At 35.1% G+C, this 26,517-nt stretch overlaps 1 pseudogene; it reads left to right on the top strand.

Annotated features, from left to right (window-relative positions):
* LOC138305749 (zinc finger protein 208-like) overlaps nt 1–26,120 on the top strand; it is a 170,077-nt pseudogene extending 143,957 nt beyond the window's left edge.
* Nucleotides 26,121–26,517: the final 397 nt, after the last annotated feature.

Genomic DNA, 26,517 nt, shown 5'->3' with positions numbered 1-26,517 from the left:
TTACTATTCGATATTTCCTCAAGCCATGTCTTGGGTATGGCTTTTTTAATTTTGGATATTTCTGATAACCAATTACTTTTTTGATTGATTTTTCGAAATAAATCATTATCATCTATTTTGCGGTTGTTGTTTAGTAAATCTTTAACTGTAATTATTCCTGATTCTATCCAGTTTTTGAAATGTAAAGGTTTGCCGCTAAATTTTATATACTTGTTACCCCATATTATTTGTGAAAGTATTGTATTGTAATGTTTTGGTTCTACTGATTTTTTCAATTTCATTGATGCAGATATCATTTCAAAGTAAAATGGTGAAAGATTTTCATTTTTTGGAATGTTTTTTAAATTATCATTGTTCATTTTACATATAAGATAGTTTGGACCAAATTTATTTAGCTCAAGCTGAGGGATAATTTTCCATAGTGCAGTGTTTTCGGTTTTCAATTTTTTTAACCAGCTTACTCTTATTGTGTCTATATGTGCTTGTAGGTCTATGTTGTTTAAACCACCTTCAATATATGGTTTAATCATTGTTCTTCTTTTTACTTTTTCCTTCTTACCATCCCAGATATAGTTGTAAATTACTTTTTCAATGATGTTTGACTGTGTTTTGGTTAATATATAGTGTTGAAATTAGGAATGTAAGTTGTGGTAATAGTAGGGATTTTACGACTTGTATTCTTCCTATTATGGTTAGTTTTCGCATTTTCCAGTTGTCTATTATTTTTTTTTTATTTTGTCTATTTTTTCCTTCCAATTTATTTCCAGCATTTTGTTATGATTGAGACAGAATTGTATTCCTAGTGCTTTAATTATTTCCTCAGTCCATGTGATGTTCTCAAAGTTATCTTCAATATTAGTATTAGTTCCTAGTCTTATTCCTTTTGTTTTTTCTCTGTTGAGCACCAGTCCTGAATATGTGCCAAAAGTTTCTATTATGTTTAGTGATTTTTGTATGTCTTGTTTTGATTTTAAAAATAGTGTAGTATCGTCTGCCAGTTGGGATATTTTGTATGGTCGTGTTTGATTATTTTTAATTGTTATTCCTAATATGGTTTTGTCATTCCTTATTCTTGTTGCCATGATTTCAGCCACCATTACGAATAGTAGTGATGATGCAGGGCAGCCTTGCCGAATACCTCTAGATATGTTTATTGGTTCTGAAATCCATCCATTGTTGCAGATTTTGCTGTTTATGTTATTATAGAGTATTTTAATCCATTTTATAAAGTGATTATTAAAGCCAAATTTAGTGAGTGTTTGATAAAGAAATTCCAATTCAACAGTATCAAATGCTTTTACAAAATCTAAAAATAGTATTGCTCCCTGAATATTTTTTTTTTTTGTATGTTCAATAATATCTTTGACCTGCCTTATATTATACCCAATGTATCTCCCTTTAATGAAACCATTTTGATCAGAGTTTATTATTTGTGGAAGAACTGCTTTCATTCTTTGCGATAAGCATCTTGCTAATATTTTATAGTCAGTGTTTAATAGTGTTATTGGGCGCCATTTTTTAGGTTTAATGGGTCTCCTTTTTTGTACAATAATGAAAGAATACCCTGTTTTTGTGATGTTGTTAATTCGTTTTTATTGAAGCTTTCGTTGAAGCTTTTTAGTAATATGATTTCTAGTTGTGGCCAAAATTCTTTGTAAAATTCAACAGTCAATCCATCAATACCTGGTGACTTATTTAATTTCATGTGATTTATAGCTTCTTTTATTTCTTCAGTTTTGATGAGTCCATCACAGGATTGGCTCTCTTCTTTTTTTAATTTGTTTTCAATTTGTGTATTCTCTATGTAGGATAATATTTGTTTCGATCAGTGTTATTAGTTGTGTATAGTTTTTTATAATATTGTGTTATTCCTTTGAGTACATCTTCTTGTTTGGTTAGCAGTATTTCATTTTCATTGTTGATTTTTGTTATAGCTTTTTTTTATTTGTCTTTTTTTTTTCTAGAGACAGAAAATATTTTGTGTTTTTTTCTCCTTTTTCTATCCAGTTAACTCTTGATCTTATTTGTGCTCCATATGCTTTTTTACTGTATAGGTTTTCTAGTTTAGTCTCTAGTTCATTTTTGATAATGGTATTATTTTCACTTTCTTGTTTTTCGTTTAATTTTTGTAGTGATTTTTCAATTTCTTCTACTTCATTTTTGGTTGTTTTTGCAATTTTTTTACTGAATGCAATTGATGTTTCTTTTATTTCAATTTTGCATAGTTCCCATGCAGTGTTAGCGTCAATGGTTTTGTTATTAACTTGTGTGTTGTAATTTTTTATAATGTTTTTAATAAGTTCTTTGTACTCTTTATTGCTTAAGAGACTTTTGTTAAATTTCCAGTAGCCAGGGCCCCTATTTGGATTAGTGTTATCTATTATTATTGACACTGCTAGGTGATCTGTATGTTTGATCATTGCTGGACGAATATCTGTTTTAATGAGTTTTGTTGTTATCTCCCTTGATGTTAAAAAATAATCAATTCTACTAGCTTCTGTATTTGAGTTTTTTCTTCTCCATGTGAATTGTTGTTTATGAGGGTTTTTTAATCTCCACATGTCTATTAATTTCAATTCTTTTTTGAGAGTTTTGAGATTATGTACACATTTTTGAATTTTTCTTACAGATTTTCTATCTATATGTTCTTGTATATCATTCCAGTCACCTCCAATGATAATTGGGCCTTGCTGAAATTCTGTAATTTGTTTGTTTATTTTTTTGAAAAACCTATTTCTATTATGCTTGTCATTTGGTGCATATATGTTGATAATGGTAAATATGTTTTCATTTATTTTTAAATTGACCATGATACAACGCCCATTTTCATCAGACCATGTATTCATTATTTCATGATTCAAATTCTTTCTTAGAAGGATTGAAACACCTCTGCTTTGACTAGTGCCATAGTTGTGTATCATATCCCCTTGCCATTCTGTATTGATGAATTTAATTATTTGTTTGGTGAAGTGTGTTTCTTGTATGCATACAATATTGGCTTTTTGTTCTTTAACCCATTGATAAAATCTGTTTCTTTTTTGTTTTTCTCGTAAGCCCTGTGTGTTTAATGTAATGCAATGTATTTTATTTGACATTATAGATCAGGTTGTTTGGATTACATGTTTATTTATTATATTTTTTGTTTGTTTGTTTTTGCTTATGTTGCATTTGTTTGGTGAAAATGAAATAAATACATACAGTAATATATTTCCATATGTTTGCACATATGTGTATAGAATATATATATATAGATTAAGCATACTTATATTAATAGAATATATATCTAATATTCTAAATTCACTCTTAATTACTTTACTTGGGTGATAAACACACTTAAATTATACGTGTTATGTATGACATATTGATATTTTTCACTTTTCTTTCTATTTTTTGCTAGAATAAATTCCATTGAGTTATTCAAATATAATATAAATATATGTATACATAAACATATATTCATTGTAACTGGTACATAAATGTATGTTTTCAATATAATATTATCATATTTGTAGAATTTCATTACTTTGTCTTAATAAAATCTTCATTAAATTTTCTTATTTCTTTGTCATTTATTGTTAATTGTCCTGGAGGGATCATCATTCACCAACTTCTTTTGCTTTCTTAGGTTGTCTATCATCTGTGAGGGGGCTTAATGGCGACCTTACCTCATTTGATATACTGGTTGATTTTCTTGAAGCTGGTGTTCTAGGGGTAGATTTATCTAATTTCGTAACGAAAAACTGTCTAGTGTACTGGACACATATTTTTTGTTTTTTGGTCTTACATTTTTTGGATTTCACTTTCTTTTTTGTTCTTTTTTGGGGGACTGGAAGTTTGAGTTGGTGGGTGATGATCATCTTGAGGCACGTGTTCTTCTGGATTACTAGCGTTGCTGCAGGTAGATGATGTTTCCTGTGTTGTGGGTTGTGTGAGTTCGATTTCTGTGTCGACGTCACTTTCATTACCCGTCTCTTCATCACTTGATGATGAGGTGTCAGATGACGTGTTGTTAAGAATCGTTGGACACTCCGTCATTACATGACCAGTGCCTTTACATAAGCGGCACACTACTTCGTTTTGACAGTCTTTTGAAGTGTGGCCTGACTGTAGACATTTGTTGCAGTTGAGTTTGTCATTTGGCTGTCCTCTGTGGGTTATAACAGCCCTGTATCGGCCTATTTCCATCACTTTGGGAAGTGGGTTTTTCATATCCTTTATCAGGGCGATTCTGTCTCCAGTTTCGCAGTTGGTTAACCTTCCATCTACTCGAAGTTTTTTCTCTGAAGAAGCTTTTGATATCACAACCCTTCAGAGTCAGAGTTCTTTTAATTTGGCCGTCGTCAGCGGAGAGGGGTATATTTTTTTATTCTGACTCTTACGGTATCTTCCTGTTCATTATAAAGACTTCCCGGATTTGTCATATAGACATTAACGCTTTTCCCACGAAGGGAGAAGTTTCCGGTGAGGAATTTTGTTCTTGTTTCGTTATTGTCCATGTAAATTCTCCAGAGCCCGCGAACTCTTTGTAAGCCAGCAATATTTTCTGCTGGAACTACGTGTGAAATTGCTTTGTATAGTTCTGTATGGTTTAACCATTGATCTCTGGGCGGATTAGGCACTCCAAAAAAGACAACGTCTTTAATGAAAACTGGTTTTGCTGTGTTCCTCACCTGATCAGTGTCGGCCATTGTTGCCTCCGCGTAGGATCTGGCTTCGGACATAGTTGATTTTTTAGGTTATATTCACCACAAATATAATGTGAATGTCACTTATAACTTCACAATCTTTAGGCTGATCTTCTACGATGAGAAAAATTGCTTAAATTCATGTAGAACTTCTTTAGAATGAAAAGTTTTCGTGGAGCTGAAAATCTGACCTCTTCCATAGATCAAGGGCAGATCACTCCCTTCTTTTATTTTTTGTTAATTTCATATTTACTTTCAAATCTTAAAATACACACAACACATATTCACAATGTCTACTGAACAATCCACAGAACCACAACACACCTCTACATAATTTGCTATTAAACTTTTAACGGCCAACGCCGCAAGTGTCATAAATTTAATTCATAATCAGTTTCAGAGGCTTAAACTTTTAGAAAACACAACTAATAAATTGATCCTTGCACACAATTCTTGGTGTGCAGGAAAACTTTTCAATGGGGATCGCTCGCAATTTGAACAATGGATGCGGGACATTGATAAACAGGCACAAATTACTGGCTATCACAATAAGAAAACCTACTTGCGCTTCAATCTTCCACAGGTCCTGTTTGTGAATTTATACAACGCTATATCAAAGGCATTGAAGGCCTGATTGGGCTGAAATAAAACACCAACTTACTCGTTGTTTTTGCGACATTCAGGGAGCATCACATGCTTTTGCTCTATTAAAACAAATCACGCAAAGGCCCAATGAACCTGTACAACTATTTGCTCAACGCATTTTATCTTTAGCGGAGAAGGTTTACGAGGGTCATAATCTGAGTTCACCGATAGTTGCACAACAGTTAGTCAGATTAGTTGAAGATGATTTAGAGCTTTCTGATATTCGTTTCAAAGTAATGCGCGGGGAATACACAAATTTTGATAAGGTAGTCAATTGTACAATGCGTGAAATGAACATTTGGCATCAATTCAACATCCGAGTCTGGTATAACAATTGTGACACAATATTTGTTGTTATTTCAACTTATTATTTGTAAACAGGGTAACTATGCAATGAGTACTTAGATTGATTGGATATACAGGGGAAGTAAGCTGACATTGTTTATAAAAAAAGGATGGAAACAAATACGAGTACCATGGTCATTTAAAAACATATATTTAGAAGCTTCTGGGATTACAGCAATATATCTCTGGCAACTAGTTTACAAGCTCCACAACCTTGACGTTTTAAAGATTTTGAATTGGAAGATAGAGGCATAGCTACTGGAATATTAAACACTTGATGAACGCGAAATTTATTTACTGTATCCATAAAAGGTGATAATGGGCATAACAATGATAATTTGTTCAGAGTCAATTAATGAAGAACAAGTTAAATGTTGAAAGTATTGCAAAATATCATATCGCGGATTGCATTGAAGCTCTAATGTGCGTTTGCTTGTCGAAGTTGATTATGGTGTGATAGTGCTTGGTGAACGGTAAAAATGTTCTGCATATGATACATAAAAGAATGGGACCCACACACATGTTCGTGTGCTCCAGTATAGCTCCCTCTCTCTGTCTGGCCCTGTGTAGCTGTCTCCCTGATACATCACTGGCCAGCTCTATTTATAATGGTTAGTACAACGAGAGCAGGGAGAATTACACACTCAGTATTTTGGCCATGATATAATACCTGATATCTACTACCCCCACCGCTCACAAAATATATCCATTCCTTGTTAACACAAGGCTAACCGGGGATTATGATGATGACCACCATGTGTGTGTAGATAACTGACAACTGACCACCGCATACATGTACATACACGAGTAGCTGTAAGTCTGATACTAACCGAATAGCATATTTATGAATTCAAAATAAAAACTTACAATGCTATAAACAAAACTAGGATTTATTAAGTAGTTTCATTGAGTACAACCTCAGTAAGAATTAAAATATTTACGTTTTGAATACGGGTTTCTTTTATCTGTAAATCTGCCTGAATTGATTTAAGCATTATTCTCAATATCTTTTGGAATTTGAAGTCATAGACAAAAACGTAAGGACAGTCTTCATAGAAGCTAAGAAGGTTCTTCGGTTTTTTCCCATGACTTCGTAACCCCAAAAATATATCGAGAATAACGCTTATAATTGGATTCAGATAACTCAATCAGGTACTAATTAGGCATGAATTTCCGTAATTTTTACTAACGTTTACAATAAAACTAATTGAGTAGTGGCGCATTGAATATCTTATCCAATAATTCACTTTGGCCAATAACTGTGCCGGCTTTTAAAATCCCCCGCGAAAATGTTTTATATTTTATAACGTCATAATACGTGACGTACAACTTTTCGGTGTATGTAAAAGTAACCTCAAAGATCTAACCAATAGAAATGGGTGTAACATATGAAGTTAAATTATTAAAACATGTCCTGAAAGAATAAGTATCATAGAGAAATGTCGAAATTAAAAAAAAAGAGATCAACAATGAAGGAAACTAAAACTATAAAGAAACTTATTCTCACTTTAAACGAGTATGGAAGGTAAGTAAATATACCGAAATTATACGATCGTTTTTCTCATTTACACTATAAAGTTATCTGGTTTTATCTTTTCAGAAATATTTCACCAGCGGATTACTGACTTACAACGGAGATAGAACTAGATCTAGAGCATTTACAGGTCTGAACTGGGTGTATTCTAGAATACAGTGACGAGTAGCCTTGACTGTGAGTTCTATGCTCTATATTTAATGTGTTAAGTGAGATTCAGAAACTCCTTAGGACACATACAGTATGAGAAACCCTACCCGTGTGCTGTATGTGGTAAGGGGATTACGCATTCAATATTTTACAATACACCTAAAAACTTTAGAGGAGTGAAGTCATCTACAGGTGTTGTCTATGGTGAGAGGTCAAGTGTGGCACGAATATCTGAAGAAAAACATCATGACACACACAGGAGAAAAACGTTTTGTATGCATTGTTTGTGGTGAAGGTCTTTGTCGTTCACGAGACCTACAGACACATCTTAGAACACATAATGAACATGTAGAGATGCTTTACTCCTGTGATTTTTGTGGTAAGGGATTTAGTCAGAGAGGTGGCCTACAGACACACCTTAGAATACATACAGGAGAGAAAACTTACAAATGTGATGTCTGTGGTAAGGGGTTTAATTGGAAATATGAACTTAAGACACATCTCGGGACACATACAGAAGAGAAACCTTACAAATGTGATGTCTGTGATAAGGGGTTTAGTCAGGCAAGTAACCTACAGAGACACCTCAGGATACATACCGGAGAGAAACCTTACACATGTGATGTGTGTGGTAAGGGGTTTAGTCAGGCAAGTGACCTACAGAGACACCTCAGGATACATACCGGAGAGAAACCTTACACATGTGATGTGTTTGGTAAGGGGTTTAGTGTGACACAAAACCTACAGATACACCTCAGGATACATACCGGAGAGAAAACTTACAAATGTGATGTGTGTGGTAAGGGGTTTTATTATGGGTCGGGCACATGACCTTCAGAGACACATCAGGACACATACAGGAGAGAAACCTTACAAATGTGATGTCTGTGATAAGGGGTTTAGTCAGGCAAGTAACCTACAGAGACACCTCAGGATACATACAGGAAAGACACCTTGCAAATGTGATACATGTGGTAAGAGGTTTGATAGAAAAGATAAACTGCAGACACACATCAAGATACATACAGGAGAGAAACTTTACACATGTGATGTCTGTGGTAAGGGGTTTCACATGGCACAAAATCTACAGACACACCTCAGAACACATACAAGAGAGAAACCTTACATATGTGATGTCTGTGGTAAGGAGTTTAGTCAGAAAAGTGCCCTCTATACTCACCTCAGGACACATACTGGAGAGAAACCTTACAAATGTGATGTCTGTGGTAAGGGGTTTAAACAGACAGGTGACCTACAGAAACACCTCAGGACACATACAGGAGAGAAACCTTACATATGTGATGTCTGTGGTAAGGGGTTTAGTCAGAAAAGTGCCCTCTATACTCACCTCAGGACACATACTGGAGAGAAACCTTACAAATGTGATGTCTGTGGTAAGGGGTTTAAACAGACAGGTGACCTACAGAAACACCTCAGGACACATACAGGAGAGAAACCTTACATATGTGATGTCTGTGGTAAGAGGTTAAACCTGGCAAAAGACCTACAGACACACCTCATGACACATACAAAAGGGAAAACTTACAAAAGCCAGCCATGTCCCCTTGAATCACATACCAAACATGGAGACAACCCAAACGAAGTTAATAAACTAGTATGGACGACGTCTACCGGTAGGGAACATATCGGAATTCGTGCTGGCGCGACGGCCAGCAAGTTCGAATTTTGTAGTGGAAGTCCCCTCCAATCACCAGTATTACATGCAAAGGGGCACGATATGACATATTGTTGTAGGGAGGTCAAATAGTAACAATGACATAAGACTTAGTAATTCATCAGGTTTTCGACATCACCCGGGAACGCCTGCCGTAGATAACTGGCAATTGGCTTCATCGTCTCACATTAGGAAGGCTGGCGTTGTAGAGTATGGTAATATAGATACAGTAACTGACCGTATAACGGGACTGTAAATGAGAGTGATAGTGAGACTCACATTGTATGTGAAATCCCTCATCAACGTGAGACTACAGCTGTAGGTGAGAAATCTCGTCTTAGTCAAACTAACGATGTAAATGAGAGAGATGTTCAGACTGTCAGTGTTGTTTGTGTAAATACAAACCGAACTGTAGACATATTTGGTAGTAAGGACGACGAGTTTACATATCCGGGAATGAGGATCTTCAAGTCTAAGAAAGGTGTTCCAGTGATGAAGTATAGTGTGGAGTATCTAGTACAACATTACAACGAGACAAAAGAATTATACACTTAAGCAAATTATTTTACCTAAGAAACTCTTATATTGTATTACTAATCAGATAGGAACAAATATGAAGCATTCAAATGCGATGTTTGTTTGACACGTATCCAAATGATAATTTATTCAATATGTCGCAAACAGGTCATTCCAAACTCTATCAATGTTAAACAGGCAAATGACCATGATTAAAATTGACATTATAAAAAAAACCAGAATACAATGATATTCATTAATTTCTATTGAGAAAATAAACTTGTTAGGTTTCTGTAATACATTTTTATACATATTACGTAATACATATATGTTATTCATGTTTTAGTGTATTTCTTGTACTTGTTTTCCAGTTTTAATCAAATGATGTAATGTTATCAGTACGAAGGATTTTGTTTTCATTACATTATCTAGTTTAGCCATAAGTCTTACATGTATAGTGTGGTAAACAATGCATTCACTTCTCAGGAATCGTTTAGAAAGGGACAAGAAGTCCGTAGTTTTGACATGAAATTCTCGTTTCCTGGCGTAGAATTGTACACCCCTGGTTTTATAAAACTTGTGACAGAACTTAGATATCGTCAATCACAGGACTACCCCGTTGATAAAATGATAAATGAGATATTTAAAAAGGAGATTTGCATTAGTACTACATGTACATCTCTATTGGAAAATTGTATGTAGAAATTACCAGTTTAGTTTTGTATGAAATTCTCCCTATGTCATGGGAAATCGGAACTCGTCGGATGTGACACATTACCTCATATGTCAGAGGGGTAGGAATATGTAAGAAATTCAAACTTGTTCTTCGCCGGAAAAGATAATTACACCCTAACTGGACATAAGAAAATGAATTAGTTGTTGAAATGTTGAACTTCTATTGTCGTACTTTAAATGTAATAATTTCTTACGTACAGCATACAGTATCGGTGAACTGACACTTTCCGAGGTGGCTGTGTCCTCGGTGTCAACCAGTTATATAAAATTAGTTATTAAGTTTAAAAATGGATGTTCTTGTGTCACATCCGAGGTCATGGTAACAAAGTTACATCCGAGGAGTTCCGATTGTTTTCTGCGTGTTTAGAATATGCTCCTTCACATATATGTAGTTGGAGCATTCGGGGTCAAGGTCATTTTTTTACAGAACAGGAGGCCCATTAGCTGTCACCTGTATATGAAATATGATAAGTAAAACAGTTTTACGGAGCTTAATAAACAGTTATTGAAGCCAATGTGTTCATAACGTCCAATAAATTATCAAGGACAGTGATTTGTTCTTCAACTTTCATGTTAAAACTTGTCATAGAGCTGCAAAAAAAGGTCTTTATTGAGACCAGTGAATATTAACCCATTACAAGTTATCATGTCAACATCATGTCACCATGCTATTGGTACAAAGAACGATGATTCTGTGAGCAATTATGTACAAATTCCAATTTACAAACTCCTGCGAGGTTTTAATAATGTTTGCTGGCTATATGTATTATACATTATTTTATGAATGCAGATTTACAGATTTTTGATCCACGTCCCAAACTGGTCTTTGACACTGATAGGGTATCAATATGTGATATAATCTTATTGTTCCAGGAATATTTCATGTTATACTGTAAGATGATAGTAAATACTGGAGAAAATATGAAATACAAACAAACGTTTGAGGTAGCTTATAAATAAAGGGACATCACGAGTGTGACCTCGGTGTGATTGCTTTCTCCATTCGTATGTAAATGGTTTTTCGAACTTCAGAACCTTCTATAATGTTTATGAGATATCGCAGGCAATATTTGTTATACAATAAACACGTGGTAGTCAGGTCCTTTTCTATGACCAATCACGATGTCTTAAAACCAATTTGTGTATTGTCTTCGTTTAAAGGCTGCGATCAGGTGTAAGGTACATGTAAACATAAAGGAAATCATGATCACATTAAATTAAAAATAAGTAAATAGATGAATAAAACAAACCCCCAAAAAACCCAGTTACATAGTCAAAATGTTTATTTTTTAGTTATTTTTTAGAAGATACAAACACACGAGTCAGTATCTTTTGAAACGTTTAAAAATAACTTACGAATCCATATCCAACAACTCCGAGATCTGTGACCTGCTTCTACCACAATTAAAAATAATCTACACTAAGACCAAAGTCAGATAACGTTGTTTTCCGATTTATGCAAATAAGGTGTAATGATGCCATTATAAGGAAATAGGCATTCTGTAATATTCAAAAATATTAATTGCACGAAGAAGTATTGATAACAAATCATTTTGGTTATGAATAACTATAAAAAGTATTCTTACTTATCAGCCGTCTTGTTTAATTTAGGTACTTAAACTAATCGTTGTCGAACTACATTCAGACAAAACGTAATAATTGTCGAATCATCAAACCGTTGTAACCAAGTTAAAGCTCGGCTTAGGCGCGTTAATTCTATCGAAATGACTCCTCCCCTCCGGGTCATCGTACGGCAAGATGCATCACACATAAAAGACAATTATGAATTTTGAATTGATAATTTATGCTTCGAATGGGAAAACATATTCTGACGTTGTCACACATCTGTGTCAACAGCGCTTTTTTCTGCAATTAGCGATCGGCATACAGCAACATGACGTCATTCGATGATCGATGACGTTAACAATCTTTGACGTAAAAATTTAAAATTCTAATCAATCAAACGAATGAAAGGTGTTATTCCACTAGACTTAGTGGATTATGAACATATTCATCCAACACCAAGCACATTTATGCAATGGGCTGAGAGTGGAATAATACTATGTATTGTGGCAGAAAGTACTTCTCACGACGTCAAAAGTTACGAGCGCTACGCCAGTCTTTCTCTGCACTCTCAAAAGTTGCCTTGGCGTGGAAAGGGTTACGATACATGTTTTTTCAACAGCGGAATTTTTAAAGTAAGAAGATATTAATATCATTTTCATTTATTGGCAAATAGGTGTAAAGGAGAAATTCATGTATATAATATATACACAAAAAACAACATACCCTAAGTCAGCTATATAAAAGTTTCTTATGTAGCAGGTGTACTATGTATTTATATGTTCCTATCCTGATCAGGAGGTTTTGTACTAAAAATTACCAAATTACATTATGACATTGAGCTTGATTATAATTGTATGTAATCATATCGTATGGATCCATCCCCTGCTTCTTTGTGAAGGACCTGATAGGGTTATCATTAGATTTTGCTCACGAACCAATTTAACATGACAGTCATGCCTTCGATAGTGGTATGACAGAAAATCCATTAAATAGTGATAAAAATGCATCGACACTTAACATAAATCAATTTTATGTCACAACTAAATTGTATTCATAGAGATACAATGTTAAATATCATACTCTAACTTGAACAAATATATGCTATTTAACTTATTATCGAGCCAAAAGTCCAGAGTCCATCGATATACATAATGATGCACATACCATTTATTGAAGTGTCGTCCCTGCTTCTTAAACCATTACACACGTTAAATGTCAAAACTACCTATTTAGTGATTTAGAAATGTCCATTAACATTTTCTTATTGTAATATTGGAGGCGATACTCCACACTATACTTTGTCACTGAGACACCATTCTCAGATAATAAGACCTTCATTCCTGGGTACAAAGTGTTAACATGTCCATTAAATATGTATTTACTTTCATTTTCCATTGGTAATATATTACTTCCGGATAACACAGTGCCTCCGGTCTGATGGAGGGTAAGAATAACCAACAGTAGCGTTCTGACGATCTGTCTCACCTTTAACGATAGTTTTACATGCTACTGGGTACCATATTTCTCTTTTTACAGCCTCGTTTTGGTGAAATATTACCGATGGGTCGTTGTTATTTATATCTTTTATAACATGATGACCTACTTTGCAATACACCATCTCCTGACCATTTACCGACGATGGACGTAATGGTAAGGCGTCTTTCCATTATGTCTTTTCAGATGTAAATTAACATTCGTTTTAATGCTTGATTCATTATCACAAATATTTTCTTTATTTGTTGTCTCTTCTTTATGTGTCCTGAGGTGTGTCTGTAGGTTTTGTGTCTGACTAAACTCCTAACCACAGACATCACATTTGTAAGGTTTCTCTCCTGTATGTGTCCTGAGGTGTGTCTGTAGGTTTTGTGTCTGACTAAACTCCTTACCACAGACATCACATTTGTAAGGTTTCTCCTCCTGTATGTGTCCTGAGGTGTGTCTGTAGGTTACCTGACTCACTAAACCCTTTTCCACAGATGTCACATTTGTAAGGTTTCTCTCCTGTATGTGTCCTGAGGTGTTTCTGTAGGTCACCTGACTCACTAAACCCTTTACCACAGATGTCACATTTGTAAGGTTTCTCTCCTGTATGTATCCTGAGGTGTGTCTGAAGGTTACTTTTATGACTAAATCTCTTGCCACAGATATCACATTTATAAGATTTCTCTCCTGTATGTGTCCTGTGGTGTGAGTGTAGGCTTCCTTTTTGACTAAACCCCCTACCACAGACATCGCATGTGTAAGGTTTATCTCCTGAATGTGTCCTAAGATGTTTTTGTAGGCTACCTTTATCATTGAATCCCTTACCACAGACATCACATGTGTAAGGTTTCTCTCCTGTATGTGTCTTGAGGTGTATTTTTAGGTAATCTTTCTTATCAAACTCCTTACCACAAAAATCACATTTACACGGTTTCTCTCCTGTATGTGTCTTGAGGTGTCTATTAAAGTGACCTTTCTGACTTAACTCCTTACCACCTACATCACATTTATAAGGTTTCTCTCCCGTATGTGTCCTGTGGTGTATCTGTAAGCCTCCTTTTCTACTAAACCCCTTACCACAGACATCACCTATATAATGTTTCTCTCCTGTTTGTGTTTGTAAGTTTCGTACCACTACACACCTCTTATCACATACATCATAATGATCCGGTGTATCTTTGGTGTGTGGCCTCTGTAAGTTGTGTTTCTTATTAAACCCCTTTCCAAATATATCGCATTGATGTTGCTCTCCTCCATTATTTGTCCTAATGTTAACCTGTGTGACTTGTTGTTCATTAAACACTCCAACATATGGATACCACTTGTGTGGCTGGTATCTAGTATGTGTCCCTGTGTATCTGTGTGGCCGGTCTGGATATGTCCATGTGTATCTGTGTGGCTGGTATCCTGTATGTGTCCCCGTGTATCTGTGTAGCTGGTCTGTATGTGTCCCTGTGTATCTGTGAAGCTGGTCTCCTGTATGTGTCCCTGTGTATCTGTGTTGCTGGTCTCCTGTATGTGCCCCCGTGTATCTGTGTGGCTGGCCTCCTGTATGTGTCCCTGTGTATCTGTGAGGCTGGTCTCCAGTATGTGTCCCTGTGTATCTGTGAGGCTGGTCTCCTGTATGTGTCCCTGTGTATCTGTGAGGCTGGTCTCCTGTATGTGTCCCCGTGTATCTGTGAGGTTGGTCTCCAGTATGTGTCCCTGTGTATCTGTGTGGCTGGTCTCCTGTATGTGTCCCTGTGTATCTGTGAGGCTTGTCTCCAGTATGTGTCCCTGTGTATCTGTGTGGCAGGTCTCTTGTATGTGTCCCTGTGTTTCTGTGAGGCTGGCCTCCTGTATGTGTCCCTGTGTATCTGTGTGGCTGGTCACCTGTATGTGTCCCTGTGTATCTGTGAGGCTGGTCTCCTGTATGTGTCCCCGTGTATCTGTGAGGTTGGTCTCCAGTATCTGTCCCTGTGTATCTGTGTGGCTGGTCTCCTGTATGTGTCCCTGTGTATCTGTGAGGCTGGTCTCCAGTATGTGTATCTGTGTGTCTGGTCTCCTGTTCGTGTCCCTGTGTTTCTGTGAGGCTGGCCTCCTGTATGTGTCCCTGTGTATCTGTGAGGCTGGTCTCCTGTATGTGTCCCTGTGTATCTGTGTGGCTGGTCTCCAGTATGTGTCCCTGTGTATCTGTGTGGCTGGTCTCCTGTATTTGTCCCTGTGTATCTGTGTGGCAGGCCTTCTGTATGTGTCCCTGTGTATCTGTGTGGCAGGCCTTCTGTATGTGTCCCTGTGTATCTGTGAGGCTGGTCTCCAGTATGTGTCCCTGTGTATCTGTGTGGCTGGTCTCCTGTATGTGTCCCTGTGTATCTGTGTGTCTGGTCTCCTGTTCGTGTCCCTGTGTTTCTGTGAGGCTGGCCTCCTGTATGTGTCCCTGTGTATCTGTGAGGCTGGTCTCCTGTATGTGTCCCTGTGTATCTGTGTGGCTGGTCTCCAGTATGTGTCCCTGTGTATCTGTGTGGCTGGTCTCCTGTATTTGTCCCTGTGTATCTGTGTGGCAGGCCTTCTGTATGTGTCCCTGTGTATCTGTGTGGCTGGTCTCCAGTATGTGTCCCTGTGTATCTGTGTGGCTGGTCTCCTGTATGTGTCCCTGTGTATCTGTGAGGCTGGCCTCCTGTGTGTGTCCCTGTGTATCTGTGTGTGGCAGGCCTTCTGTATGTGTCCCTGTGTATCTGTGTGGCTGGTCTCCAGTATGTGTCCCTGTGTATCTGTGTGGCTGGTCTCCGGTATGTGTCCCTGTGTATCTGTGTGGCAGGCCTTCTGTATGTGTCCCTGTGTATCTGTGTGGCTGGTCTCCAGTATGTGTCCCTGAGTATCTGTGTGACAGGCCTTCTGTATGAGTCCCCGTGTATCTGTGTGGGTGAATTTATCAAATCTGCGATGTCTATCTCCGGTGTACGTTTCTGTATGTTCATTTAGACTGTTAAAAGCATTTATCCCGATGTTATTGATGATTTGATTATCCATGTTTTATTTCTGTTAATGCTGCTCGTAGTGGAATTACTCGCTGAGTATTCCCGTAGAATACTAAAATGCAGTTGTTGGTATCAATTATCTTTATATATCAATACAACTATAACGTTCGTTTTCTTGTTGTATTCGATGTACCACTTCAAAACCATCTTTCTCTTCATTTAACAAGTACTTTTATTTCGCTTCTGAAAACGAGAATAAAAAAATGAATGTTAACTATGTGATATCCCTGACACGATAACACGTCAATTGTCAAATATATATCTATAGAATATAAGACTGTAATACATTGTTGAATCAAATGGTAAATTGTATTGCAAGTTCTATCATAATTCTCAAACTGAATATCTTAAACAAAATTTATGGGTAGGAATTTAAGAAATCCAGAAGTTTCTAAATTGGGAATACTTTAGTACAGTGTTATTTTGCAATATCAAAAGAGCATCGTCATGGAGCGGAATTACATTTTATTTACATTAATTTTCTGATCTTCTCATTAAAAAAAGCTAAATGTTTAACTACAGTATAATTTTATAAATCTGTACATTTTGATACGAGTCGGGGTCAAAATATCGAGAATATGTAAACTGAACACATTCGTCAACAGATTGATAAAAATAAAAATTACTATTTTAAGAATGTTTATACTAGTAAATGTACGTGTGGTTGGTAAATGATATTACAAAACAAATACAATACTACAGTTTATGGATGTTTCGGTAGTTACCTTTAAAAACGTGACATTTTCCTTTTTCCTAATCGTAAGCAATCGTACATTCTTGATTCCAACGTCTATGGATCTCTGTGCATATGACTTACGCTTCAAATATTACTTATATTGTAAGAAGTCACGATCTACAACAGTCATGCCATAAAATATCTATCTATTCTGTAAACAAACAACATTATTTCAATGACTGTTCGTCGGCATGTTGGACTTTGATAACTGTGTGTTCAGTTACCCCAATCCAATGACCAGCTGTGACAATGTATATGACCGCGGCTTTGATATTTTGAAGTTATAAATAAATTAATATAATATAATTTGCTTTGAAAACAATAACATTATCAAACATATTTAAGCATTAAACTATCTTCCTATGGCATCTATGGTCTTTATAGATGCCAGAGCTTTGCAAACAATCTTCATAATGCATGCTATCGCACAATGAGATGATTGTCTGCAAAACTCTGGCATAGATATAGTTTAATACTTAAACATAATAAATTTATTTACATTATCAACTCATTTAAGATATCTGCATTAACATTGTTTAAACCAGACCAGAAAAACTGTTGATCAACGACGATTTAATCCACAAGATGGAACAGCCATTTCACGGTGATCAGTTGACGTCACCAAGTCAACATTAGTGACGTCATAATAGTCACGTTATGGGTGTCAGTTATAACGTCATATACTTCACGTTGTCTTGTTTAGTTATGTAGTAGAAGTGACAAGGAAATGTAAATATATACTATTTATATATATAGCGGAGGAAATAAAACACTGCTATTTATTAAATTTTAAATATTGACAATAACTCTTTAACCGTAGTCGGAGTACCCGGAGAAAAACCACGGACCAAAGGCAACTGCCCCACACGGGATTCGAACTCGCGACCCAGAGATGGAGGCTTGTGGTCATATTTCGGGACATCTTAACCACTCAGCCACCTCGGCCTCGATTTATGAAATCATAGAATTTGACTTTTATGAAGTCATGGACAAAATACGGAAGCGTCTTTGAAAAGTAATGTCCGTTCGCTTTTTGTCTATGTCTTCAATAAACCAAAAAATATTGAGAATAATCCTTATAATTTACTTTTCATAACTCAGTAAGGTACTAATTACGCAATTGTACATGCTTATGTTATTTAATTTAGTTTTACAATAAAACAAGTTGATTTTAGGCACATTGATACCTTAACAAATAGTGTAGTTTGCCCAATGACAGCGCGCTTTTAACATTTTCCACGAAAACGTTCTTCGTGTATGACGTCATACTACACGACGTGAGATTCGGTCTATGGAAACTAACCCCAAAATTCTAACCAATAAAAACGAGTGTAACATATCCTATTGAGTGATACAGATCTACAATCAAGGACAAATAAAGGATAGTATGCTTTCCTCAAGATTTTCCGAATTCGTGTAGACTTTTTTTCTGTGAACTGTTGAACATGATGTATTCTTTGCTTGAAATTTGTAGGTTATTTACGAGCATCGTTCCTACCTCATTACCAAATAGAATATTCACCAAAATTAACTATAAGGATAAATAAAGCATCTTGTCTTAAATACGCATAAACACGCATACATATATATCATGTCTGTTGAACAAAACACATAAAGTGTTTTAAGCATTTTGAGTTTTGAATAACAATCTATATAAAATTTTATTCCTTCTTTATTTTGACCAATGATGTGTCACAGAATTATTATTTGGAGATACTAAACTATATAGTAGAATGAGTTATAGCAACAAATAAGGGTATGTGGCACTGCCGCCTTTAATAGTTATATCACTGCTTGGGCGCTATGCGTGACCATTACAGTATAAAGTGACATTCAATTTTCAATGTAATTTAAATATTACATTCAATTTTATCAATAAAACAAATTATTTTACTTTAAATTTTTGGATTATGTAAACAGAGACATTTTGATTCACTAATTACAATGTAGTCCAGTTATCACTGTCCCTGACCTGGAGTATAGCGTTACGTGTGTACATTTGTACATGTGGTTATGGCACAAGCTACTACCAGAGGTCTATCAATCGAAGTGTGTCGCCTACAGTACGGAAGTAATGAAGATTACAATCTGATTACACAATTGAATAAACAATTATTGAATGGGGGGGAATAATTGTATTACGGCAGGGTACGTAATATACGCTTTGCGTGAAAAGGAGCCGACGGGAAGACTAACAAAAGTAAAATCTTAATTATAAGTAATTCAATAAATTGATTAACTACAGCAAAATAATTGCATAATATGAAATATCAAACAATGGCAATGAGCATGTAAGTTAACGACGTCACTTTCGATAATGACAACATCATCGATACTCTTAATTATAGTAAAATACACAAAGATAATATCTACATTAAAGGCCCACTACCTTTGAGAAACAAAAAATTAAAAGTTTCTTAAAAACAATAATAATATACGAAAAGTATATTAATAGCCTAAGAAGATGTTATAACACCAACCAAATGCAGGATTCCCTGCGTAAACTATGTTAACAGTGAAAATTCATGTCGCTGTTTTGCCGTCTGGTGCAGTGATAATCAACCGACGCGCGGTAATTAGGACGACGGCGGGAAACATAAAACGACCCGCGTTATGATAATTAGCATTAAATTAAATTGTTAAGAAGGTGTTGATAAGTGTAGTATTAACAGTAAGTTGATAACTTTTGTGACTCTATAACATAATCAATTTCGTTTTACATTCCCATTTTACAAATCAAAAGCCGTTTCGGAAAGGTAGTGGCCCTTTAATGAGTAAACATGCTAATTCTAAAGACAATTGTCTCAAAATACATTTTTGTACGTCATGTCTGTTCAATGATATTCATCATTTAAATCCTAACGATCTATCAATCAAAACATAAGTATATGCCTGTAGCATTTTAATTAAAATGAGTCTGTTTAGAAAGTTAACGGTACACCGCACAATATTAAAGTACGTAACTCAATAGGTTTGAATACAAAATGGAGGTCTTTGCTTTACGTAATCTCATTAAAAATGCTAATCTCAATTACAATATCAGCTTCCATAATTAAGATAGATTTCTACCATATCAGAAACGTTGGTCGATAGTGAAATTAATCAATATCAATTCTATTTATTTACGTAGAATCTATTACAGTATATTTATAATCTACACATAGAGTTTGAAATACATTGTACAATCATATTACCTGATTAATCGCATTGTATCGTTAAGAAAAAAAATAAGAATTAAAACAATGAACAATTAAAGAATTATTACAAAATTAATAAGTAATCGTAATAGTAAAAATAGTATACAAACAAATACAATTGTATATACAACAACATAGAGTGTCTTACCTGTAGTAATAGTCAAACCATCCGATTAGATTCAGAAGTTTATTTGATAATAAACATTTAAACATTTGGACTTATATAGCCACTAAGTGCTCACAAGTAATACTCACGGGCAGTCCGGCTTTTCCACCTGAGTTTTGACAGCCGACACGAATACAATGGTTACACACACCTTGACCGGCGTATGGTGCCAAAGGCTAAAAATATATAATCTATGACAATACGATAGCTTCCGCTATCACTTAAATTATCTATATATATAGAGTGCGAATTCCTATGATTGACATTTCAATATGACTCAAACCTCTGGAAGTAAATCTCCCTTTTGAATTTATACGTGTCAGTCAGAACAATTAGTTTGACTTCAAATATATCATAAATTAATCGATAAACACACATGGTGTTTTTCTATACTATATATATAGCTTGTGTCATATTCACATTTACACACGGAATGTTAACATGTGGATATGATTCGTAAGTACGTCTGGACATCGAGGAGCACATGACTACCTTTTTTCTTGGGAACATTGGGTATAGAACTGCGATTTAATTAGAGAAAGGTAACGTCCCCGTTAATTATATATGCATACATTTTACTTATTAATTAAAATCTTACTTCAAAGTCTGAAATCTATCTAACAATCATGAACTTTAATTATGTACATTTATTTCGTTTTTATATATCAATTTTGCACATTGTAACAACCCACGGATTACAGGATCAGACCTTCGATGTGTATCAGCGTTTTATTTTCTTAAAATACACTGTAATTGTAAAATCTGCGTATATTACATAGTCTATAATGCTGTAGTTATTAGCAATTTGTGTCATTTTTAATTTCTATTTAATGAATTTAACACCAGTATTATGGTGACATGCTGCGACTTCCAAGTGTTTTACAGACCAATATGGCGGATCGCAGTTGCCTGAGGATTGTATTAGCTGACATTTTAGGAACATGGCGTTGAACATGTTGTTAATTAGCTTCTACCCTGTTTTTTATCATCATCTTTCATAGTCTAAAATCATTAAATTATTATAATGAAATTAATGAATAATATAGATTCAAGGCAAAGCCTCAGAAGATCGCAACGTTTGAAGTACATGTATAGAATATAACATTAAAAACTTTATATATTTATATGTTTCACAAGATCAAAATTGTTTAAAGTTGAAGTCCAGTCATTAAATTTTCGTTACGTTTTCAATACAGCATTAAATGCATATATAAAGCAAAATTGACGGAAATCAAGAGTCGGTATACACCGCAGAAAAAATATATTTAACCGAAATAATTTATCTTGTTTTTATCAGAGGAGGAAAAGTTTGCCGGGTGCTTGACAACTCAAAGTGTATATCATTTTGACCAGTACATTTATATGTCGGTCTTGTCTTCATGGAGTTATATAAAATAACTTACAGTGACTTCAAACTGTAACCCGATTACTGAAAATTTCCAATTCCATCGTGCTGATGACTAGAATTGAAACATGGCTGCCTACATGGAGTTGCGTGACTTTTAACGCGGGACACGATTTCAAAGTCCCAGGTTATTTCATTGGGATCTGTATGCTTATAAACGTGTTTTAGTTAATATCCGCCTTCGGCCGCGCAGAGTGATGCGCTCTTATTATATACAGAGGAAACTCCTTATTGATGAATAACAGCTACATTTTACGTTTTACGAGTAAAAAACACCCAAGTTACCAGATCATAAGATGACATAATATTGGTATTTATCAAGAAACAAGGAATATTATATTATTACATTTTTACTTGCTCTCATTTACAGAAGACCACCACTACAAGTTTTGCCCAAGGTTACTGGTAAATACAATTATTTTAGCGATAGTTGTATTTCACTATCAATTGTATTTTAAAGAGTTATTTGCCCATGCGATTATTACATCGTATTTTTGTGAGCTTAACGTCATGTTTCCACACAAAAATATGACTTCACTTTCAGGCATAAATCACGTAATAATACAAAAATATCACTGTCACTTCCTATTAGTCAAACGCGAGTGAAAATATCAAAAATGGTATTAACTTTGGAGTAAAGTATACATGTATCGCTTTTATGTTCAACGAAAAAAAAAATCGCTGCGAAAATATAATAAAATGGTCTCCACCTCGCGAGATATTATTGTACTATATCTATTACATTTCAATATCTCTGTCCGAGGTCTCCTAATAGAAGTACATGCATTCAAATCTACTATTGGACCGCTTGAGCATGGCTTCGCTGGTAGATCACCCAAGGGCACAACCCATAGTTGGGGAAATGAATAATATTAATATGTAATTACCAACACATATCTCAATATTAAATACTTTTAAAAGTGATATATTCCGTTATGTACCATGTATATCGATCTACATGTGTACGTACACGTACAGTATGGTTGCCGATATCACGAAAAAAAAATGGTGAAATCGTGCAATTTTCATGCTGTAGAGTTTTTTTTTTTTTAATTTTCAATCGCTTATATTCTATGGACTGATATGTGAAGTCTCAAATTGAAGTGATATTACTTTTAAATAATTTGAATACATTTTAGATAGACTACACGCACATTTAGATTTATGAATAAACAGATCGTAGTACTGCAAAAATGCCGTGCGCTTGGAGTAATCTTCGAAAGTAAATATTAATTTGGTGATCATCACACATCGTAAGGTGTTTTACCAAGTAATACTGAAAACCGTATTCGCTGATTAAAATGTCAGTATGATATTTTGTAATTTCAAGCTGATATTTGCAACATTCTGTCAATGTTTATATGTAATGGCGACCGTGTTTTTCTCGTGGCGGTCGAAAATGGAGTATAAACATATAGTAAAATATAATAGTAAAATATATAAATACCATATGTTTATATCTATATATTATTGTTACATATGTTTTATTTACACTTTTTGAAATTAAAATAAAGCAACCGTTCTCTCGGATTGCCGTACTATCTATTACAATAAAATGTAAACAAACGTTGCAAGCGTACCTTTGTGTGACGTCATCGCCATCTTTTCTGAAATATATTTAACGTTGAAAATGATTTACATATCTGAAATATTCTTCATTAAAATCATAATTGTTGTGAATGGTGTCTTCTTAATTTCATTTCCATAATTGAAATATAGCTTTAGTTATTATTGATGTAAATAGATAAATACTATGAATCGTTTTATTTTGATATTCTACAGGAATCGTCATTAAGTAGTTCGACTACGAACAACATGAACAGAAATACAATATGGTGAATCATATTGATAATAACATCGGGATTGATGACTTAAATATACTACGTAAGTATACACAAACGCATACCGGAGATAGACACCACAGATTGGATACATATGTATGTTAAAGGATCCAGTGATGCGTATGCACGACACACATACTCCGAGACATATTCAGAAGACCAGCCAAACAAATTCGTTTCATCTGGTGGAGGATGTATGAAACAAGACACAGAGGCAAATCTTCGAACACAAAAAAGAAGGAAATCTCACCAATACAATATATATGGTCTGAAGTTAAGAGACACAAACACCATAATGGAACTCATCAATACATCTTTTCCAGAGGAAAAGGCATATAATTGTGATGTCTGTGGTAAGGAATTTAACATAAAACAAAGACTACAGAGACATCTCAGGACACATACCGGAGATAAACCTTACCAATGTGATGTCTGTGGTAAGGGATTTAGAGAGTCATGTAACCTACAGACACACCTCAGGATACATAAAGGTCAGAAACCTTACAAATGTGATGTCTGTGGTAAAGAGTGTAATGAGTCACGTAACCTACAGACACACCTCAGGACACATACCGGCGAGAAACCTTACAAATGCGATGTCTGTGATAAGGGGTTTTGTACAGCACAAAATCTACAGAAACACCTCAAGACACATACAGGAGAGAAACCTTACAAATGTAATGTCTGTGGTAAGGGGTTTGTTCGGACAGATGCCCTACAGAGACACCTCAGGACACACACAGGAGAGAAACCTTACCAATGTGATGTTTGTGGTAAGGGGTTTAGCGAGAAAGGTAACCTACAAAAACATATAGGAACACATATCGAAGAGACACCTTACAAATGTGATGTATGTGGTAAGGGGTTTAATCAGACATTTAGCCTAAAGACGCACATAAGAACACATACCGGAGAGAAACCTTTCAATTGTAATGTTTGTGGTAAGGGGTTTAGCGAAAAAGGTAGCCTTCAAAGACATCTAGGAACACATATCGAAGAGACACCTTACAAATGTGATGTATGTGGTAAGGGGTTTATTGAGCCACGTGATCTACAGACACACTCAGACACATACAGAATAACTACAAGTAGTTGGAAGTTTAGTGCGTCACAAGTAGAACTCAGGACACACGAATTACTTAGTGGTAGTGGAAATGTTAACTCAGACACCTTACAAATGTGATGTTGTGTAGGGTTTAGTGAGGTAGCCTTCAAAGAATAGAGGACTACAATGTTTGGTAAGGTGAGCCACGTAATCTACAGACACACCTCAGGACACATACAGTAGATAAACCTTACAAATGTGATGTGTGCGGTAGAGGATTTATGGAGTCACGTAACCTACAGAGACACCTCAGGATACATACAGGAGATAAACCTTACAAATGTGATGTCTGTGGCAAAGGGTTTATTGAGACAAGTGGCCTAAAGATACATCTTAGGACACACACAGGAGAGAAACCTTACAAATGTGATGTTTGTGGTAGGAGGTTTAGTGAGAAAGGTACTCTACGGAGACACCTAGGGACACATACAGAAGAGAATCGCTATAAATGTTATGTCTGTGGTAAGGGGTTTATTGAGAAAGGTAGCCTACGGAGACACCTAGGCACACATACATGTACAGTGGATGATACATATAAACTTGATAATCGTGGTAACGAGTCATGCGTTACACAAAATAATCAATTTAAAGAAGTATTACATTACAAAGTGAATCATGGTCTTTTAAATGATGTCAGAATCAAAGACAAATCGGGAATACATCAACTAAATACTACTGTAAAACAGACTTATGGGTCCTCAACAGCAGGCAAGACTATCGATAAAGACAAGACAGGTAATTCGACGGATGTCGTTTATAATTCTGACTTTCATCAGAACGACAGTAGTATTTCACGAACGGAAAATGAAAGTAAATACACATTCGATGGAGATGTTGACAGTGTTTACCCTGGAATGAAGGTATTTGTGTCTGAGAATGGTGTCTCGGTGACAAGGTATAGTTTGGAGTATCGCCTCCAACATTACAATAAGAGAATGTTAATGGACGTTTATCAATAACTTATTCTCCCATGACTCTCATTACGACGGCCATTCTCTATTAGTAAATACATATATGTAGTTAATATCTTAGACTATTGATATAATAAGTGTATTAAATAGCTTTTCTGTCTAAGCAATTTTGATTGGATATCCTATACCTACAATCTCAATGACAAATCTTAATAGAAAATTTGCCGGTCCTGAAAGGAAGCCTTAGATTTTTATAGTGAAATGGATCTTGGGAATATGCCGGTTTTGAATATAGGCCGCACTTGGACGTTAACATTGGATTCCTTCCAAGGAAATTATCTAAAACAGAAGACAACATTTGTTTGATGGGGATGATATAAAATTCTGTAATGGAGTTGTTATTTTCTTAAACGCATAACTACATACAGTGTGTACATATATGCATATTAATAAATAAATGCATATTTATAAAAAATATAAAATTTGTTTGTGTACATTATTATATTTTTAGTTCAAATATTATGAAAGTAAGCTGGTCACGCTACAAGATAAATGACTTCGAAAATAAGTTGGGCTTTAAAATAGGCCGGTCCTGAAAATAAACCTGTGATTTCCTACAAAAAAGAATATAAGCCATAGTTTATTATCGCGATTTAAGGGAATTAATATTATAAAGGCATTGAAAAAACATTACATCTGGTTCAATGAGAAAATTATCGAAGCTGACTTTGTTTCAAAGACAGATTTTTTGTGTGAATGAGTCAAGTAAATTAATATCTCTATTGCAGATTATTGCGTATCAAACG

Source organism: Argopecten irradians, chromosome 13, assembly GCF_041381155.1.
Source record: "Argopecten irradians isolate NY chromosome 13, Ai_NY, whole genome shotgun sequence".
Taxonomy (NCBI): Eukaryota; Metazoa; Mollusca; class Bivalvia; order Pectinida; family Pectinidae; genus Argopecten; species Argopecten irradians.
This window is presented reverse-complemented; position numbering and strand designations above follow the sequence as displayed.